We start from the raw sequence: 18,195 nt of genomic DNA, 5'->3' as shown, positions 1-18,195 counted from the left end.
AAGCACACTGGAGGAAATTGTTGAAGAACAGTTCATCCATGTAAAAATACGACCGGCACGAGGCTGCCAAGGGTAGTTAGAGCTGAGCGGATTGGTCGTCTAAATGCAGGTCAGACAAATTATTGGTGTCTAGGGGCAGCTTTCAGTTACACACAGCATTTTTTCTCCCATAATTTATAAAACTTATGGACAGCAGGATACAGGCAAATGGCTCATTGGGGTCCCAGTTACTCCTTCCTCTTTCAAATTCTTTGGCCTCCTTGTGGAAATGCCCTTGCTATCGCTGTGTTTATCTTTAGACTTGGAGCAGTTCCTCTGGCTGGGCTGGGCTGGCAGAAGAGTCCTTTTCTTGCAAGAGAATTTACCTTAATGTTCCCTTATTTTCCTCTTTAGCAATAGGGAGAACAAACAGTAACTTGTTCTGGTGGATTTTATGGCTTTAGTTAGCAGGACTATGTCATAAATTTTTCAGACTGTTTGGGAGTGATGTTTCAATGATCTGCTTTCACTTCCCAGATAACACAGCACTCATTCCTGCAACAAGCCTGTAACTCCTGCTATCATAGCAATTTCTTTGAATATGACCATGATGTGAGAACTTCAAAAGGCAGCAAGTGCCCCAAAATGTCCACACAGTCAATTTTAAACAAATCTTCCACGTTTCAAGATTAAGAATCCATATTTCTATTGCTGTCCTAATTGTAAGGCAGCTTAAATAAAAGGAAAAGCTGTGCTGCCACCATTCTGCTTGCTTAATGTCTGTTTTATAGGGAAAAATGGTTTACAGCCATGGGTTAAGAGTCAGGACTCCTGGGTTCTTTTCCCAACTTAGCTACTGACTCATATTACGTTTGGCAAGTCATTTAACATCTTTGCTTGACTTTCTCCTCCATAAGAGAGGTGTAATAATACCTCTCTTATGTGGCTTAATTAACTAAACCTTGTAAAGGACTTTGCAATCTTTGGATGAAATTGTTCTAAATGGTTTTAGAATGTTGAAATGGTAGAAACAACGAGATAGCAAAGCACAGAATTTACCAACTGGTGTGGGAAGAGTCTGGTGAAGGTACTGAGGATGCTTGAGAGGAAGGAGCCTGAAATGTTCACCTCTGCTCCCCTTGCCCTGGTGGATAGTGAATGCCATGTTTTTGGAAGTGGGGAGAAGATGTTTAGGCAGCTTAGAATAGTAGGGCTGAACCTCATGCCTTTCAATTCAGGTTCAAAGCAAAAAGAATCAGTCCAGTAGTGCAAGAGTAGGGCAACTCTATGTGCCTTGGTTGCTCATTTTGCAAAAAAATCTTTAAAAAAGCTGCTGTCCTTTTTTATTTTTGCAACTCACTGAAGTGGATGGAGCAGTTTATGCATATCTAAGGGAGTACAGATGGTTCCAGTGCATCCTTCAGAGAAAGGTGCTGGATGGAAACAAGGGTGCTGGGGCTCCTGTGCCATTCAGTGCCAGCCCATAAACTGTTCCCACTGTGTTTTGTTAGTCAGAGGATGGCAAAGTTAATAAATGGGCTGTATAGCCTCATCTCCTCAGCCAGGTCTGGATTGCAGATGTAGGAGCTCTTCCCAAGGCATGCCTTGTGTGCAGCACCAGGCACTCCAAAGTTAACACCATTTCAAAGAAGTCTCCCATGCTGTGCTGCTCCCCAGTATCCATCTCACCTTGGACTTTGAAAAGAAGAGGAGGCCATGGGGTCTTTTAGCAGTGATTATGTGCTGCTGAGAGGTCCCAGCACCCCCAGGCAGGACCAGGCCCGACCAGGTGGGCACAGGGGAAAGCCAAGTGCATGCCTCCTATGCCTTAAGTTTTAATTTTGACAAGGAATCTGGCTTGCAGCAAGGAGGGAATGAAACAGCCAAGAGGGAATAGCAGGGAGAGGGTAGGAACTGTGAGGCATGTGGTTTCACAGGCTTGCTGGGTGCACAGCCATGGGGTGTTGAAATGTTTAAAGGGATTCAAGATAAATAAATCTCACTCAGGCCCCGTCTCAGCGATTCCTGTTAGTGTAACTCAGTGTTGGAGCAGAAAGCAACCCGCTCTTCATAAAGAGTGTGACTCAAAACGGGTTAATCCATCACTCTCTCTCCCCCCCTGCCCTCACCCTGCTCTGTCTGGGATAGCTTCTAATCAGTGCCTGGGCCCAGACATCGTCTCAGCAGCTGGCCATGACGCCACGGCGCAGCAACCCTCCACCCCCTGCCAAAAGCAAACCCCATCCTTGCTTCAGTGAGTCCAGGAGCCAGCCCCAACCTCTGCACCCCAGCCCTGCGCCCAGAGGGGCTGTGCTTGGCTGCTGCTCAGCCCTGGAACCTGCCCCTGGAGATTTCCCTGATGCCTACGAGCAATGAGAGAGCTGCAGCCGGTTTTCCATGGCTGGTGGGGTCTCTCCAGTGCAGCAGTTGCACACACTTGGTGCTGGCAGCAAGCCGAGGGGTGGGGGGTGGTTTATTTTCCCACTCCAATCTCCTTTTGGCAGTGTCAGGTGTCCCATAAGCACAGCCATGTATTCTATGTTAGTTTCAAGGCAAAACGGCCTCTTTGGGAATGATTTCTCCAGAACCTGCCCATTTTTCTGTAAAATTGACATGGCCCCCAAGGTGTCATTGCCTCCTGTGAGATGCCCAGCCTGGGTTGGAGGAGGGTGGTATGTAAGCAGGGAGGGACTTTAATTGACAAAGACATGCAAGAAAGCAGAGGACAGGGATGTAACAAGGAGCCACTGGTTTTACAACTGGTTTTATAACAGGATTTATAGCAGTTTTCCATATTCCCTTGCATGACTCTCTCCTTTGAACAGTGGATGTGAAAGAAGGTACAGATTTTTAACACGTGATTTGTAAAAGCAGCAGGAAAGGCAAAAGATGGGTCACTTGGGCTCTGTATATGGCAGGGGGGAGAGCTATTATGGGTAAAGTAGTGGATGTAAAGCGAATGTTTCTGGAAGCAAAGGGGATGTATTCTCCCCTTGTGCAGCCTGCTTTCAAGGCTCAGAGAGTGCATCTCCCAGAAATACCACTGGTGCACATCTGGTTCTCTCCAACACAGATATTGCACGGGTCACAGTGGAGCCAACATGATGTGGGTCTAATGAATTTTCCACCTCTGACTGAGGAAAGCCCATCTTGGCCCATTCCTTGAATGTTCCCACTGAGTCTTTCCTGTAATTTAGGAAGAAATTCAGCAAAAATTTCCAGTCCCCACTTCAGGTTGCCACCAGTCTACTTTCCAATGATCTGGTTCAGCCTTGAACCATCCATACCCTCTGGATATCCTGGCTGATGGTGGATCAGATGTGTATCACTTGCCTCCTCATGGCAACGCTGCCTCTGGCTAAGGAGAAGGATGCATTTCTCCACCACCCACTGCTCTGCTCCATCACCCTGATGTGGTGCAAGGGCATTTTCCTGCATCGTGTGTGGGACTGACCTGTCCTCCCATGGAATTCAACCTCTGTGCTTTTGAGTCATTTTTCACCTCTGGGTCCTTCCCTCCCCTCACTCTGAATGCCACTACATGAGTCATTCCTCAGTTTTCTTGGCAGACAGACCCCTGAGGAGCAACAATTCAGTCCACATTACTGCTGAGTGTGTTGTGTGATTGAAACTGCGCTGAGAGATTCTTTGCCAGGAGAAAAAGGACAAACAGTCTTTCCCTGAGGATGCTCTGCTTCATTAGCAGCCTCCCCTCATGGAAGTTTGATTGTGAAGCTGGACTTCTTTCAGCATGCATACAAGTTGGACATGGGCTTTAGTGAGCACAACTCAAGTCCCATTTCACCTCTGTCCTGCTGGGAAACAGTGTCCCAGGAGAAAATCCTCCCTCTCTGTGAAATAGTTGGCAAAGCAACAGAATTTTCTTGGTCTGAGCTCATTGATGGACTGCTGTGGGGTTGCACTGGACTCTCATCCCACTGGGCACATCCAAAGCCCTGCATTTATCATATGGAGGTGTCAGATTGTCACCTACCAGTGCCATGTGGATAGTAACATTTTCATAACATAACATCTTTTGCTTCCCTTTTTTTTTTTTCCTGACAGGTTGTGTTAACTAAAAGAGAAAGATGTAGCCTGTACACACAGTACCACGTACAAGCACCTGAACATGTATGTGGGCACCTCCTTACATTTATATTTTGTGTATAAAGGAAAGAAAACTGCACAACAGGCAAGAAAAGTGGATCTTAAGTGATGATTCCTAGCAAGGCAGGAGAGAGGAAGAGATGTCCCAGCCCAGGGCTGGTCCATGTGCTGTTGGTAGGGAGGGGGACTGGGACATACACATCTGTGTCTGATGCTGGAGGGGTTTGCACTGCACAGGAAGACAAATCCCTCTGGTTGACATCCATGATGCTGGATCAGGGGAATAAGGAGGAATGATTTCAAGGCATGGTGTGGGACTACTTCCCTGCCATACACTCTGTGACCTTACTGAGTTTTCTGTGATATGCCTCTTTAGACCACCTGAGGGCTTGGATTGGTGTCCAAGAGGCATTTTTAATCATTCACAAAGAATATCTCAAGAGTTACTTTACTTAAAATTAAAATCTTAAAATTAAAATTTTAATTCAACCCAAGAAGTTTTTCACAGGGCCAGGGTTTGTAATGAAGCCACACACTGGTGGTCATCCTTCTTCCCTCAGTGGAGTTGCTGAATTCAGTCTAACACACAGATTTTAACCAAAATGTCCTTATGTGCTGGGAGGAGTCCTGTTGCTTTTAAAGGGAAGCTCACAGACAATGAGAACCTCTTGGTGTTTGATGTCCAGCCAAGGTATCTCCCAACAGGATCATTGCCTATGTTTGCAAATTAAAAGTGCAAGAAATAGAAGGGTGAGTGCTCTGCTCTCCATCTGACCTCTCATGGGCATCATGTCAGTGCTAATTGCAAATAACTTTTGTTCTGTGAGCAGAGTTTACATTTTGTTGGGTCCTATGGTAATATTATTTTAAGAAATATCTCGGCGTTCTTGCACTTTCTCTTGCTGTTCACACAGATCAGATCCAGGTTGGCTTTAGGAAGCTGAATTTTTTTTAAGATAAGGAGGTTTATTTTGGCTCATTCTATGTCTCCACTTATCACTTGGTCTGAGTGCAGAGTGTTGTTTCTGAAGTGAGACGAACATTTCAGGAACGACATGACCATTGTGTCTTCAGTCGCCTTGTCTTTTCACACTTGGGTGTTTTTGTTTCTCCACCAAGGCAAAGTAACCATTTCTCACATAAATCAATAGATTTAATGCACCTAGGGGAGCTAAAAAAAGCCAGGGCTGTGTCCTCTAGCCCTAGATCAGCCAAAACTCTCTCCGATGCCAGTGGGAATTGGACAACATGAAAGGATCACGCATCTAGTGAGAAAAAAACTGCCAGAAAAAATTAAGTCAGTGAACCTCTAGGTCAAAGACATCTCAAGACTGGCAGCAAACAAATATGGCACCTGCCTTTAAGAAGATTGTGAAATCAGGTCTTGCATCTTCTGTGTAGTTAGCTTGTTTGTTTTGGGGAATGGTCCAGACTTCACAGTCTGTTAAAGGAATTTGTGCAACAACTGGCAGGAAAGTAAATATCCAATGGCCAACAGACAACATGGGCACTTTAAAACCAAATCATGCCAAAACTAATGTACAATTGCCTTCCCAGTTTGGTAGAGGCAGTGAATCTAGTGCACCCATGAAGTATTTGGGATTCATCAGGGTATTTCATATTGCACTGTGCTAGAAACTGGATAAAAATATCCTTGCTCAGACCATGTATTTTCCAGAGCAGAGAGCTGTTGCTGTTGCTGAGCTCCTCTGGGCATAGCAGGGTGCCAAGGAGGTCTGCAGTAGATGTGACTCTTAATTCAGGTCTTCAAATGCCAGTGCTTGGTCATTTGGGGACTTGCTCCTTTTCTTGGTCCCAGAGGGTACCAGGGAGATCCATGGGCTGTGGTACCATCTGCAATGCCTGGGGACAGGGAATGGGGCCCCACCAGGGATATCAGATCAGAGGATCTGGTGACATGAACTCTCCCATGGTGGGATGCTGGAATGCTGCAGGTGATAAGCAACAAAATGGCAAAGAGAGGGATGGGTCAAAAATTCCAGCCTCAGTCAGAGCAGCAAATGGAGATGGGATGAAATAGGATAGTTCTTTAGGAAGGGAGAGGGAGGCCCAGGGACCCTGTAAAATGCACAGTGCTGAGGACCTGGCAGAAAACCTTAACTGTCAGCTTGTGGTGCCAGAAGTGTAGGAGGACAGAGCCAAACTGGAGTGGAGAGGAGGAAAACTGTCGCAGCAATGAATGAACAGCAACCCATAAGTAAATTCAATGGAAAAAAAAGCAGTTCAAAGAAAGTTTGAAATTTGCAGTAAATAACAAAATAATTACATGTTTAGATTGCTGATTTCAGAAGCCCACACCCTTGACCCCATATGGAATATTTGAGTCTTTCTTAGCCAATGCAAGCATAGAAATGTAGGCATAGAAATGATCTAAAGAAAAATGCTGCAAGGTTTAAAAAGTGATACTTAAGAGGGACTGATATTTGGTATACTTGCAGGAAGAAAAAGCACTTAATATTTTACTACCAATGTGTTCAAGCAAAGATGCAATTAGTAAGGAGGGACTTATTCTTGGGAGATGACTGGATAACAGCAGTGGTCAAACGCTAGCTAAGCTCAAAGCTCCTTGCTGGGAGATGGTTATGTGCTTAATTTCTCATTTGTACCCACCAAGCATCTAACTTCAGACCCAAAATCCTTCTTCTGCTGTTGGTGATCTGGATGCAAGTGTGAGCTCAGGCTCAGAAAGCATTTTCCTGCTCCCTATGCAATGCCCAGAGACCTCACGCACGGCCAGGCTGCAGCACGGTGCAATCCAAGCTCCCCATTGCTCATGTGCCAAATCACTGAGGGCACAGACAGACCAAATTGCTTCAAAATCTGGACAAGTTCCCATATCTCCTCCTGATGACAGACTTGTGCAAGGAGATACTCGGCATGTTAGGAAGTGGAGGCAGATTATAAGTGGGCAGACCAGGCTGAAGTCACGTCAATCTTGTAAAAATCTCTGTCTGCTTCTCCAGCTTCAGTTAAGCTAACAGCAAAACTGTACCTTGACACTGGCTGATACCTGTGTGTAACATCACCAGACTGCTTTCATAACGACATGATTTACTTCAAATTTCAGAACACTATAAAAAGACATTTTGAGACTAAACACATTTGCAGAGCTCATTACAGAAAAATAATTAAATATTAGTAGGACAGCAAATGCAGCCACAGGTCTGTCAGGTCCCATGCTCTGCAGTGTCTGAAATGTAGTGGCTATTTCCCTTCCTTGGAACAGGAGGTGATTTCATCCTTTCATACAGTTTCCTGTAGCAACATCATTATGTGCCAGCTTTTTGGTGGGAACTGCTGTGCACCTAATTCATCCAGCTCACACCAGTGCTGCTGATGACAATCCTTAGCACGGATCTTCCCTGAAGCTGTGTTTGCTTAACCAGTATTTAGTGAAGTCTTTGTTTCTAATTTGTCTTTCTATGTGCCTAATTAGCTCCTTTTGAACTCATCATCCTGCACACCTACTTCTGCAAAATGATCCTGGTAGGTGGAGAAATGCTGCTGTTGAAATCCAGTGAGCTGTGCTGGTGCAAGTGAGGTCAGAGTTGGGTGTGATGTGGCAGTGTTGGAAATTACTCCTCTTTCAGGAGCCATGTTTTAAAACTTACATTTTAAATTGTGCTGCTGAAAAAACAAGAGGATTTGTCAGTTAAGCTTTTTGCATCAAGTCTAGGCTTGCACATTCAGACTAGTTATTTCTCTATGAAGAGCCCTCTTTCCAAGATCATATATCCCTCTGCAGTTTTGTATCTTCATTTTTCTTCAGCAAAGGGTGGGTTTGGAACATCCAGTTCCCCATATTCATGATCCACATGAGTAATTGGCAGCAGTTCTGAACATGTGTCCTCATGCATATATGCATATCATTTATGGATATTTATGATCTTCCCTACTAGAGAGATGAACTTGTTTTGTTTCTGAGGACCCCACTGAGTCTACTTTCTTTTTAAGTTTCCTGTGGGTTTGCTCATCACCAACAGGTGGTTCATAAGGGCACAGCCAGCCAAATGGGTATAAGGGTATCTCAATGTCTCACTGAAAAGATATGCCCAATTATTCTTTCTCCTGGAGGCAAGAACATCAGGCTTGGCAGACCAGGGCTGTGTTTGGCAGCTCCTACATCCCCGTGATCCTCACAAACTGCCTTGGGCTTGTGGCTCCTGTCTGGAGGTGATGTTGCACCACAGCAGCCAAGTTGCCCTGACATCTCCAGATCTCACTCCTTCAAGGCATAAGAAAACACCTTTCCCTGTGTGCTGGAGGGAAGCAGGACTCCTGGAGAGGGAGTCCTCAGCCTTTAACCAGAAGATGGCACAATGTAACTGCTGTTTGAACCTGGACCATCAGCGAACTCTCTAAATAAGAGTGGAGAGTTGCTAAGAGGAGAGCTAAATAGCCAGGCATTTTCCAGGGGGTGTATGGCAGCTCTCAGGTGATTGCTTCTGTGTTGCTGGTCACTCCTCTCTCTTCCTGAGATCTTCTTGTGCTTCTGCAAATGCATCCAAGCCAGCACGACACTCACCTCTTCCCTCTCTGCATGTGTTCATGTGTGTGCACGGGTGAGGATATTGCACATTCATCCACATGCCTGCATGGTTTCCTTGGGGTTACACCCCTCCAGCTTGCCTGAACCTGGCAGGCATGCTGGACAGCCAGCAGCCCAGCTGCTTACTGATCCCCACAGCAAATCTCAAACCCTCCAGCAGATGCATGAAAGACCCCAAGAGCTGCTGCATCAGGGACCCCGGGCTGTCAGCGCCGGCTCATGGCCCGTGGTCCCTCAGCTGGTGTGGTGCACACCTGGCCTTGCTGGCAGAGCGGGGTCCCAGGTGCTCCAGGGCCACATTCTTCTCTTCTCTTCTCCTTCCTCTGAGCTTCAGGGACTTTCTGCCCGTGGTCGCATGACTCCCGTGGACTCCCGGCCTAGTTGTGGCCTCTTACCCCTTGGAACAAAACTGCCTGCCTTATTTTTGTACTGAAAGGTCTGGAAATGTCCTTCAGGAGCCGGGGAGTGGCTGGGGAAGGTCAGCCTTGCTGAAAGGTGGTGAAGGAGACCCAAGCAATTCCATGTCTATAGATAACTCACTTGCTCTTGAGTGGTCCCATGGCTGTGTCAGCCGGCCCTTGGAAAGGCTGAAAGACTGAAGTTCCTTTTAGAAATGGGAAACTGAGGCTCAGAACAGAACATGGGGCAGAAAAGGAGTGCAGCCAGGAGCTGAAGCCCTGTGACCATAGGCAGGAGTGTAACTGTCTTGTGGCAATCACAGCTACCCTTCTTGTGCCTCTGACCAAACCCTTGGGCACATGGTATTGCTCGAGCAGTTGGGACATGTAAAGCCCTCTGAGAGTCTTGAATGAACAGGCCCGTAGGAGTGCGAAGTGCTGTGGTGCTGGGGATGGATTATTTTAAAGGCAGGGCCCAATTAGAGTAGTTGATGATGATGGTCTGACAGGCAGTAGCATAATGACAGATCCTAGAGACAGCTACACCTGGGTGAAAGAATGAGCAATTTCCTTTAGTTCGTTTTCTTTTAGCTCAGGACCCATATCAAGGTTGCACTTTGGTATCACCATAAGAGATGTGTGCCAGAGGTTTTGTGTCTGTCTTCAAGGACAGAACCGATTCCCAAGGTTTCTGATTGCCACTGATACCTTTAATTTCACTTTGGCATCGTTTGGCATCAAACACAAACCTTTTGCCTATCTAGTGAGACTCAAGTTCAAGAAAACTGTGGAGGCAAAACAAGCTTAAAAAAAAAAATAAATTACTTGCTCGCATTTTTTCTTGTGTTGGTGAAATTTGCTCTTTGGTGTGCTTGATAATATTTGCATTAAATTATTCTCCTCTAAACAGAAATTGTTGGGACTAATTTAGATTTCAGGGCATAAATCCAAACTTAGAAGACTATAATAACGTGGCAGCTCTTTGCCATTGAATTACATGTTAAGTATCTTACAGTGGAACTGTAATTACATGCTCACTCCGAGCATTGACAAGTAAACAGGATTATAACAGTCTCTGGAACCAATGTTTGCATGAATACTTCAAGAGAAAAGAGATACTTGAGGACACATATGGGGTTTATTTTCTGGCTGAAAGCATATCATTGTTATTTATTATCCACACACTACTGCTGTACATGGCAGAACAGAGGCTGTGCAGCACTTCCTAGCTAAGAGGGAGAGATGGATAAAGAAAGAATAAACAAAAGTAAATCTTGGCATTTTCAATGTTTCCTTTAGCTATGAAGGGAAGGGAGGGATAATCAGACATTGACAGGAATTGAGGTGGCTCTGGAATGCACTGGGAGCACAATGGAGACGTGCCTGCACACATTCTGCACTGAGCCACACCAGCGTTCCAATGATCATCAATACCCATCTTAGCACGTGTGGAAGACTCTCTGCAGAGCTTCTAACATGTTTTTCCTTCTGCTCACTAGCACTTCTGGGTCTCAGAGGATTTATTCCCATGTGGGATCTTGCCAGTAACTTTTGATGTGGCCTTGGAAATGGCATAACTCAGCTCCCATGGTATCAGGGGTGAGGAGCAAAGGGGTGGCACACTGCCTCTGACGGAGCTCAGATGGGTGTCCCTGCACCACAAGGAGAGCTCAGCAGGAGAGGAATAAACCACCCCTCTGTTGTTCATCCATAACTGAGACTCAGAGGCATTTATTTCTCCCTCTTTTGTTTTAATGCCATGGTGAGGAAGGGGAATGTTTAGCCATGGGTAGTTCCTTATAGAATAATATATCATATTATTCCTTATAGAATAATATGTAATTTCCTAGGCCACCTTCTGGACAAACTGGGATGAAGAAATAAAGTCCCAGGAAAGTTGAGAAACGTCTGCAAAGCTTCTCTAAACACAATACAAACCAGAGTGAGCTGACGAGGACACGTCAGGACAATGGGAAGGGGAGAGGAAAATGCTGGGAGCACCATGTGCTCATGCAGGTATTTGGATCAGACACTAGAAACCATTGTGTCCCACGGTGTCTCTGTGAGACTGTCTCCAACAGGCTGAATGACAGCTCCACGTCCAAGTGTCCCTGTGGAAGAGGCTTGGACCCAGAGATGAATCCTGTGGCTGCAGCTCATCTCTGAGCAGCAGTTTGTCAGCCTTAGCCCGTGTGCTCAGTCTGTTTTTGTGCAAGCTGTGCTTGTTAGGGGATGGTGGTGTCAGGCGCTTGCCCTACACCTACACCTTTCACACCATGTGCCCTGCCCTCTGCGTGGCATCCGCGGCTTCAGGCAGGCATTTGCACCTCAGCTCACAAGGGTGATGGCATGAATTGCTGTAAATCAGGAGCCTGCATGTGATTGATTGACAGGAGCCTGCATGTGATTGACATCTGAAGTGGCAGCGAGAGGAAAAGGGCTGCTATCTGCCTTATCCATTCTCTGTGCTGCAGCTTGGGCATATCCTGGGTGGAAAACCCTCTTCCAGTGAAAACCTGTGTTGTCCAACTTGCCCAAGTACATGTTTCACTGCTCTGTTGCCTAGGACTCAATTACCAAATGGCAAAATAATGAAATACGCATTTCCAGACCTGTGGACAGCCACTCTACCAAAGTTCATTGCTATAATCAACTGCAATTCTGCCTTCAAAGGGACTTGTCAGAAATGGCACTGGGCTAACACTTTGAGGTTGGTGTCACTTCTGAGTGGCTCACAAGGCTTTATTTAGATCCAATAAACATGTTTTAACTATTAAGTCACAGCTCTGAAATCTGGGCAAAAAGTAGCTACTAATAACTAAAATGTTCTTGCACATGCCAGGTTAAGCTTCTTGGGCTGTATCTTTGGAACAGCATAGACCTCTGTTTAAGAAAAGTAATTCTACAAGGATACAAGTGCTAGCAATAATGTTTTTCTCCTTAAAAAGGAGGGTTTTCTTATTTTCTTCTTATAGACACCATCCTGAATGCTCTCCTGTTCCACATTCTCTTGACAAGCCATCTTTCACAGACAAAGCTTTGTGTTTGTGCTGAAGGATGCTGCTCTTTTTCTGGGCTCCTGAGTTTCAAGCCATGCAGCCCTGCCTCCTGCACCCAAATTTCCACCAGCCCATCTTGAAGCACCTTCCAGAGGGCTTCTCATGAGGCACAGCTTGTGTGCTGCTTGGAGACAGCGCCAACAAGACTGTGCCCTGCAACTTTGCTGGGAAAACACACTTTGGGAGTAAATCTTGGCCAGGTGAAAGCAAAGAGTCACTCCAGGACTGGTTGTAAAGAACTTTTAGCTGGTGAAAGCAGAAGCTCTGGTGGGCCACTCCTTGCACTGGTGCCCATCTGCCCCAGGCACAGGGGCTCACAGAGCTGAGTGTCCTGCCAGAGCACACCACTGGCATGGCTCTTCCCCCAGGAGTCATGGTCAGGGACTTGGAAATGCTGACCTGCAGTTTTAATTATCTCTTTGCTTTTGAATCTCTTCTGATTTGGTGCCATGAGGACCCTTTCATGAGATGACTTTGGTGTCTGTAACCCAAGTCCTTCACCTTGGTGCTGGATCACACAACTGAGTCTCACTTACTCCACTTTGTTGGAAAATACGCCCGAGTTTAGGCACCTTGGATTATTCAGACTGATCATCCTGCTAATTCTGCCTGGCCTTGAAATGTATTCATTTTCCCCCTAACGCCTGGCTTGGATGGCCTCCTTGTCATAGGCTCAGGATGTCGTATTCCTTGAAGAATTCTTTTGCACTGTATAACTTTACAATATGTGGAATTCCTTCTCTCCATTTATTCACTTTAAGTGCTATGCTCAAGTAGGGGTGACTGTGTCTGTAATCTGGGTATCTCAATTTATGGCCACATCAGGACTCTAAATTGTTCAAACATTCTTACCCTTTTCATAGTTGGAAATGATTTATGAAGAAGACACTTAGGGCCTGGTTAGAAAAATGCCTGCATAAAATTGTGTATTTTTAGCCTTCCTGCACTTGTATGTCTTTCAGCTGAAATGATGATCCCTATTCCCTTATTAGCAGAGGAGAGGGAATACATCCATAAAGCTGAGCCAACATATAACAATGTTGCATTTTGTCAAAACTCTTCCTTAAAGCCCTGTCACTAAAGTCGCTGTAGAAAGGAGGAAGAGAACTTCATTTTTGGCTACCAGATTCACTGTCCCATTTTCCCATGGGAAGGACCCTCACACCTTTAAAGTGCTGAGAATTTCCTCTGCAGCTGATGGGAAACAAATGTCCCTGAGTAATGCACAATGTGCTTTTTCTGATGCCACTGCATGAAAATGTGGAAATGTCTCTCTGAAATGCGACTCCACATGTCCTTTACCCCACCTGGATATTTAATGCTCGTATGAGCAGTATGAGAACTGATTTTGAAATCTTTTCCCCTGCTTTCTGCAGGCCAACACAGGGCTGGAGACAGACCAGGATCCACCATGGATTATACAGGAGTGAACACAGCCAGAACCAGCCACTGGCTTGCAGACAAATGTTTTTTCTTATTTTGGTCCTGGAGAGGTGAGTGCCCCATTTCTCTTCCAGTATTCCTGGAGTACAAACTCCTAATAAGCAGGGGGAAAATGCAGTGAACTTTATATCAGCATCTTCTCAACTTTTTGCAGGGGGTAAAACAGCCTGTGAAGGAAGACAAATCAATAGACTTTACAGCTGAGCTGATTGATGATGCCAGCTCACCATTCCCAAAGTTGGAATCTTCATGCTCAGGGTGCCAGGGAGTATTGAATCCTCCCAGGCCTCTCTCCTGCCTTAGAACATTGTGCTGCTGGCTTGGACAGAAGCTGCTGGCTGCTCCTGTAGGATTCCCTGTGCTAGGAAAATCCCCTCACTGTCTTCAAACATCAAACATGCTCCTGGCTTTGCTAGAGAAGTGTGAAAGGAAAAGGGGAGGTGAAGCTGAGAACTCAACCTGCCACTCCAGATTGAGCTGCAGGGCTGGCAGTGAGGAAAGAAAATATTTCTGCTGCTAAACAAATTTGATCTAGAATCAGTGAGAAACTATCTGGAGCCAACCTGGCTTTCTCTACACTCATCTTGGGAAACTTGTGCAGATCATTCAGAAATTGTGTGGGTTCTTCCCCAGCACAAGCTTGACTGGTATGGGGAGATTACCTCTTTTTTTTTTTTTTTTTTTTTTTTCTTCCTTTTTTTGGGTACTGTTTCTAGTGTGGATTTGTGGATAGCCCCAGAGCATCCTCTGCTCCCCTCTGGGTTCTGTTGGTTCTCTTTCTTGCAGAGACAAACACCCATGTACAGATTTTTGTGAGGGCATTATTTTCTCTTTGATTTAGCACGACCAGGAGTTATTCCATTATACCCAGACTTGTCTATTTACTCTTTAAAGCATGTTCCTTTTATTTACTCCTCCAAAGCTGCCTGTTTAATCCAATCTCTTTTCCACTGAATTACACTAGCACAATAACACAGGCCAAACAGGTTCAGCCTGGGTCAGGGGTGGCAGAGTAAGGGGCTATATTCTTGCCAGATAATAACTGTAGTATTAAAAGAAAACTAGTGTTTCCTGGGACCAGTGAGATTTATAGCTAAAAAGGGAGTTTCTATTCCCAGTAGCTGTAGTGGTTTTGCAACACCTAACCCTGTAAAAACTAAGCAAATGATCTGAAAATGAGAGTGGAGTCCAGCTCGTTTTTGCAGGATGCCTGAGATTTGACAAAAGCTTTGGCAAACAGGCAATGCCTGGTCAGTCAGATGTAGAACCTCGTGGAGGAGGCAGGCCCCAAGGCCCCACCAAAGCTCCAAACCCTGGGATAACATTAATCTGTTTGAACTCACAGTTGTGTAGAACATGGATAAAAGCACCCCAGTGAGCAGACCTTGGAGTTCAGAGCCAGCACTGCTCTGAACAGCTCAGGGTGCTGTGCCTTGTGTCCCAACATCTCTCTTCCCTCTGGGCTTGGATTGCAAATGATGTAATAGCCAAGGACACCCTTTTATGTATTTATGTCACCTTTTGCTCTCTCACTATTGCATTACATCTGCCTTGCCACGCAAGATTTTTATGTTCATTATTCTTTTTGAGTAGCAGATTTTTTTATTCTTCATTATTAACACTATATCTTAATAGCTCTCTTAGGTAAACAGACACCTGCACTTTACAGAAACATGAGAAGATATGTCCTCTGGCCCATAGAGGTTAAGTTCTTATTTATTTCTATCATATATGATTTACTACCCAGCCATTTTTCTCATGAGATATGCTGTCACCTTCTCTCTGCCCTGTGTACATCTGCTGCTCACCAGGACACCAGCCAGCCCCGCTCTGCTCCTGTTATTTTGGAAACCCAGAACTGTGAGTTTCATAAAGGCTGGGTTAAGTAAGCAACAGATTTATCTTTGTCGAAAGATAAAAGTGTTTGGCAGCAAACGTTGGCAGCTCCTTGCATATTTCCAAGGCTCCTTAGTGTGCTCTCTGCTCTTCCCTTTGCTGGGGATGGCTGATGGGGGCTGCTGCCCAGCCCAAGGGGCTGAGCAGATTTGGTGTGGTTAATATTTAACCCTCCCTGTGCCTGGGGATGGTGGGCCAGATGCTCCCCACGTAGTGTCTGGTGCACCATGCCATGCTGGGTTGTGTATCCATCCTCCTTGTGTTGTGGACAAGAGGGCTGAGCTCCTCAGCTCCATCAAGGTTTGTCCTCCTGGTGTGAGTCCTCCCCCCTGCACACCCAGCCACCCCAACAGTGCTGTTGGATGAAGCCATGGGCACAACACCAGGACAAGGTCATTTGAGCAACTGCAGGGCCAAGAAGTCCCCACTGAGTTCAGGGTTTCCCCCACAGGCAGCTCATCCCCCATGAGGAATAAAACCACGGCTGAGTCGTTGTGGTGGTGTGACTGCATGGGCTGAGGGCCATCCACAACCTTCAGAAAAATTGCATCTCCAAGAGGAATGTCCTAGACTGAAAGCATTGAGGTGATGGATGCATCTTCCTTGCAAACTCTGTTTCTGTACCACAGCAGCCCTGGCTGGATCTCTACTTGAAGGAATGAAGGAGAGCTTCTCAGACAAACCCTGGGCAAAACAAAGCTCCTGCCAGTCCAGGCAGGCTGCAACAAGATGCTCACTGGGGAGAAGGCAGCACAGCTCTCCCACCCCCTTTCTCAGCAAGTTTCCCATTCCAGTCTCCCCTATTGTTTCTATTTGCATATGGATAGAAATTTCCTATGAGGATCATTTCCGTGTGGTTTTTACGCATGAGAGTAAACAAGACATAGCTGTCGACTGTATAGTTAACATATTTTTGGTGGTGTTCCCATCCAGAAAATGCAGCTGCATTATATTCCTGATTGAGTGGAACTAAAGTTCGGCTTCAGCAAGAATGTTAATAAATGAAAGACATTTCAAACCACACTGATTGAGGCAAAGTGTCAGTCCCTCTTGCCCCCATCTACCCCCCTCCCACCAAGGCTTAATTTTTTTTGCAGAGTTGCAAAAACTCTGACATCTGACCTGGAAATCAGCAAATTTCTTCTGGTTACACTTGTATGAATCTGAAATGGCTTTATTGGTTTCAGGGGGTTTGTCTGGGCCAGCACCCCAGCCACTGAGAGCAGGGGCTGTGCTGCTGCTTTACTGCAGGTTTGTCCTTCAGATAATTTGGTTTCTCTTTGTTATCAAGACCCAGCCAGAAAGGGGGGAGGTTGTGCTTGTACCACCTAAACTTAGTCAGTGCCCCTGACATGATGCATGTGGCTCTTGCCTAATCTGCCATTGCTGACAATTAAAACACAAACATATAGTCATATTTTTGGATGAAACTGTACAAACATTTCAAAACAGTTTATGCATGCAGATTTGTATGTTATCAGAGAGCACCACACATGCACAGGGAATTTATGGAAAATGCTGAGAGATTTGAAAGGAAATAGTTTGGGAAGTTGTCTTATTTTTTGGAACATAAATCCCCAAACAGTTTCCCTTAACATTCCTCACGTCTGTTCAGCAATTAATACTTGACATTTCTGTTTTTCATTCTGTCTGTTGATATTGGGTGCTTTTATTTTATTTTATTTTTGTTATTTTTCACAACTCTTCTTTCATGCTTGCTACATTTGTTTGCTAAACCCAGCACCAATGTGTACAAATTTCCTTGAACAGGAGGATGATGTGAGGAAGCAGTTAGATGAGATTTAGACCTTCAAAGTTGTGGTCTCTTCCCAGAATGAGATATTTCGATTCAAAGTTTGCATTTTCAGTCTTCAGCCCAGCCTACCTGGACTGAATAGTGGCTGCTCATATGAGTCTGTTGGTTTGATCAGGTTTTTTTTCTCACTTAGAATGATTCCAATGGCTCCAGTGGGATTATTCTTGTTCTGGCCAGATGTAGAAGGAAAGCAAAATCAAATCCTTCATACATCAGTGTCAGACTGACTCCAAGGAACCAGTGTTGAGTGATATAAAGGATAAGGGGCCTGAGGAAGGATGTGTTTATAGAGAACATTTGGAAACTTTAACTACTTGTAGTTTGAACAACCGCAGAGTTACAGAACTGCCTGCAAATATTTAAGAGTGGAAAGAAGTACAGAGTGATGCAAAGGGATATGAAAAAGAGGAATGAGATACAGCTAACAAAAGGAGGAGTGTAAAAGTGTAAATGGTGGCCTAGTCTGCCATAATACCATATTCTTCATCTTGAACAGGTGAGCTCCTTCCAGGAGTATGGGAATGGTGCTCAGTTTATTCCTGAGATCATGGTGTAGTTGTTGGTTAGAAGGGAATCAGATGTTGTTGGAGATGTAGTGTCCTTTCTTAGATCTACTGAGAGAAGTCAGAAAAAGCAGGTCTGGGCCCTGTGTGTCTTAAAGTTTCTGTGTATTCTTCCGTCTGGATTGCTTGATCAAAACCTCTTCCTTTTTCTTACCTTTCCTGCAAGGAAGGAGAATTTTGCATGGATTGTAGTGTTTTATTATACTAGGACCTTCTTATATATCCTTTTGGAGCAGAGAAGGTTGGTTGAAGCTGTCACCCAGGGAATATTGGTCTGTACTTTGTGTTGCTGCTTTGGGAGGCTGTTTTTCCTGCACAAGTGAGCTTTGCCTTCAGGAGGAGAGTTCAGCTTAGCCTGGAGCAA

Source organism: Parus major, chromosome 4 (assembly GCF_001522545.3).
Source record: "Parus major isolate Abel chromosome 4, Parus_major1.1, whole genome shotgun sequence".
NCBI lineage: Eukaryota > Metazoa > Chordata > Aves > Passeriformes > Paridae > Parus > Parus major.
Note: the sequence above shows the minus strand (reverse complement) of the source record.